Here is a 4,276-nt window from a genome sequence, read left to right on the forward strand (position 1 = left end):
TAAGAAAGGTAACTGTCAAAAACTGTGTTAGCTGTATAAATTGGAAAAGTGCAAAACTTCCTAACCAAGAGAATATTAGATTCGAAGAACAGATTGTGGACCTGTATTAGTATAATGGCACTTGCTATGTGAGAATTTCTGCAGGACTGGATTTTATACTAGGGAAAGACACAGGAACCAGTGTTAATGTGGTGCTAGTATGTCTCTTAGGGGGTTGGGGAAAGTTATGGTTCACATTAAATGAAAGAGAAATGTAATTCTCATGGTAGAAGGAGAACTCAGGAGGCTCTAAGAAGAGGGTATGTTACAGTGCATATAATGCGTCAGCCAGAAAAGCCTCCTGGGTGATCTTGTTTCATAGGACAACCCAACAAAGATTTGTTTACAGAAGCAATAAAGAGTTTATTGGTGAGACAGAGGTCATTTTAACAGAGAATGTGATTGGTGGTTATCCTCTGAGGGCTAGATTTGACACTGGGAGATGCTACAAATTCAGGCACCTTGTGGCATAAGGAATCATAAGATCCTGAATAAAAATTGTTGGTGGCAGTGATTCATTCCCAGAGGTTAAATAATGATCATAGGAACCAATATACAGAGAACCATAAAGAGTATAAACAAAACAATATCCAAAAACATATTACATATTCTCTATTAATACTATTTATCAGGTTGAGATTACTCAGAGACTGAGAGTAGCTACACAATAAAAGTCACATTCCCCTGGAAGACTTCTGGATCCATGCCAATTTATACATCTGGAATCCGTACAAAGGAGGGGAGATCTTTGGAAGCAAACATTTGATAAAACTATGGAAGGGATGTAATGTCTTTGTAAAACTTCCCAAAGGGACCTCTATCTTTTTACATCAGAGAAGGGGAATATCCAAATATTTCAAGAACAAAAAGACTCAAGTTAAGATTGAAATCTGGGCAGCAAAGCATCAGCATGGTTTTCTACATAAATATATCAAGCACATGGCTGCCAAGTATTCAATGGGGTTATGACATAGGTTAGGTTTTCAATGTATCTGATTGGTTCTCAACCCACTTGGGTAATCATTTCTCAGCTCCTTGGTTTGTATGATTGGAAAAGGCAAACTTGGTAGTTATGTTCCCAAGTGATTCCTTTTCTTATGCAATATGCTGTAGTAGTGATGAAATCCATGGGAAGCCATTGAAATTGAATCTCTATTTCTTTCAAAGATAGCTGGTCCAGGCATGCTTCAAAGGAGATTGATTATGGAAGTCAAGCCTCTTCCTCTTTCTTTACTACTTTGGCTTTCTATTCATGCAATAAGTAGTTGGCTCCATCATTCATTGTTCATGACTGCCTTCCAAGATACCACCAGAATCTCAGAACAATGAGTTTACCCATTCATGGGCTGGAACCTCTAAACATTTTTAAAAATTTAATTTTATTGTCAAGGTGATGTACAGAGGTAGTACAGTTATATACATAAGGTAGTAAGTACACTTCTTGTCAAACATTTTAACCTTCCATCATTTTCTCCCACCTTCCTTCCCCCCATCCCTCCCCTACTTAGTTGTACAATTAATTTCCCACATATTTTCTTGTGCATACTGCTGTTGCATTGGTTCACCTTTTATCCTTTGTCTCACTATTTTGATGTTCCCCTTCCGTTTCTTAATTCAGATAAATATATACATATACATATGTATATATGTATATATACTTACATATATATATATATATATATATATATATATATATATATATATATTACTCAGGGTACCAAAATCAAGTACAGTGAAAACAGGTGCTGAACCATAGGAGAGAAAAATGAAAAAAAAATAAAAGAAATACCATTAGAAAGAATGACAGTGCCCCATTTGTAAGAAAATAAAATGACTTGGGGAAAAAAATAATGTTAAGTGATGTGAGCCAGGCCCAAGGAAACATAGATTCCATGGTTTCCCTCAGAGGATCACAATAGCTCAATAGCTATGTACATATGATCATATATGATGATGCTGAGTAGAATGAACTCCAAGATATAGAAACAAGAGGTTTTTCATTGTTGTTCTTATTGTTAATGAAAAGAAAAATTTTATAAGTTTATCCTTGCAAGTATTTCATTACAGTAGTGGAAAATTGACAAGAATTTGGTATGTGTATTTGTTATCATTAACTTAGTGTTTATATCAATATTATGTAGAAAATAAAGTAAAAAAATGTACTTTAATCTCAATTTTTCTATCAATGGTTGGGAAAACCACAAGTCAGCCATTCAACTTCCTTTATTTACCAAAAGTTTTCATGGGCAACCATCATCAACAACAATGCAAACCCTAACAATACTACTATTCCTCACTATTATTTTAATGATTACATGACAAATTAATTAACAGACTGTCCCTTACAGTAAACAAACAGATATGCAACTCCCAAAACATGAGGGTTTATAGGATTGTTCTTCATCTCTTGCCAGACTTAAGTGACCAAAGATCTTTTGGAAAAGTTTTGATTTTGTTTTTGTTTTTGTTTTTGTTTTTTGGTCGTGGGGCTTGAACTCTGGGCCTGGGCGCCGCCCCTGAGCTCTTCAGCTTAAGGCTAGCATACTACAACTTTAGCCACAGAGCTACTTCCGTTTGGGGAAATTTTTATCTTTACAAGTGTTTAAACATCTCTCATGGAGTTGTGATAGTGAATATGTGAATATTTATTGTGTAAAGACATTCCACTCAACTCTTTATAGTTCTATGGGTTGTCCCAAAATAGCTGTATGTATTTTTCATTCTTGTTTTTGTCATTTATTTCTTCCTCTGGGTAGCAGTGTTATGATTTACCTTTTCAGAAATACCAACCAAATAGGCAAGTTGTGGTGGGATAGCCTGTGGAGTGGTACGGTGTGGGACGACATTAAGATAGATGATTAAGAAAAACATGATCAAGAATAATGTTTTTTAGATGTTGACGGGGTCCTAAGATGGAGGCCGGTCGGCCGTTTGCCTGTTGAAGAAAGGATGTGGAGTGGGCTACTGCCTCCTGGCCTAAATGAAAGTGATATTGAGTCCAGTTCTGAAGATGAAGCCATACCTGAGAACTCCAAGTTTAACGTACAAGCAGTTAAGGAGGATGGGACCAGTAGGAAACCAGATGCCTCAGAGTTCCTGGAAGATGAGCCAGAAACTGAGCCCGGGGTCCAGGCAAATGCCTATGAAGAGTGCCCTTCTGGAATTCCTATAAATATGTGGAATAAATTTCAAGAACTGCATAAACAACATTCTGAACAGCAAATTTCAGCCTCAAGATTCAGAGGGAGAAAAAGAAAGCGCTCCGGAAAAGATAAGTTGAAGAATGAAAAAGAATCTCATAGTGAACAGTCCTCAAATGAAGCCCAATGGAAGGAGCTTACTCAGTATTTCAGAGCCAATGATAGATTTGAACCTCCTGTGAAAAAGAAAAAGGTGGAAAAGTCAGGTCTCGAAAAGAGGATAGGCCAGGCTGTGGAGGAGTGGGATGTTGGAGAAGGCTGAGGACCTCAGCAACCAGCTAGCTACGCGAGAGCTTGGTGTAAAAATTGCCAACGCAATTGCCTGCCACAAGTTTGTAGAAGCCAAAAAGGAAGCTGAAAATTCACAGGCTGCTCCAAAGAAGAAGAAGCTGGCATGGGGGTTTGAAGGAAAGAAGAGATGGGAAACCAAAAGCAACATGGGATATATGTAACCTTGCAGAGCTCGAAACACTTAACAGACTCATGTGCTCACGTTAACAAGACTTTCCTGCTTAAATGTGTTTGAAATTGATGTATGTAAGAAATTGATTGAAGTAGAAAAAAATGTGCATAAACTCTTAAGAGTTGATTATCAACTGTTGGACTTCTGAGGAGTTTATTCTTGAAATGAATGTTTTTGTTATTTGTGTAAGAAATCTAAGCATATGCAGAAGGGAAAAGTATGGGATTTTTCTAAAATCAATCTGCTTTCCTTTTGTTTGATATAGTGAAGCCTGTGAGATCCTTGGACCTTCTTTTCTGTTCAAGGCATGACTACACAGTTTCTGGAATCGTGATTTTAAGATTGCGACAGTTTTTACAAATAACTTAATGTCATGAAAACAATTATTGATCCCTTATTGGTGGCAATAGAATTGATATTTTTATGGTCTCATGGTAAAATAATTTTTATATACCATCAGGTGAGATAATTAGAAAAGGGGGATAGAATGTAGTATGTGGGGGGCGGTTTAGTTTCAACTCAGGCATAGACATCTCCTGTCTAAGCTCTGTTCTTTAAATTATTGGATGGCATA

The 4,276-nt window shown here is 36.8% G+C and overlaps 1 pseudogene; it reads left to right on the plus strand.

Moving 5' to 3' along the window:
• The first annotated feature begins 2,963 nt into the window (after positions 1-2,963).
• LOC125364741 lies at positions 2,964-3,778 on the plus strand (annotated as a pseudogene).
• Positions 3,779-4,276: the final 498 nt, after the last annotated feature.

This window comes from Perognathus longimembris, chromosome 16 (assembly GCF_023159225.1).
Source record: "Perognathus longimembris pacificus isolate PPM17 chromosome 16, ASM2315922v1, whole genome shotgun sequence".
In the NCBI taxonomy this organism is placed as follows: Eukaryota; Metazoa; Chordata; class Mammalia; order Rodentia; family Heteromyidae; genus Perognathus; species Perognathus longimembris.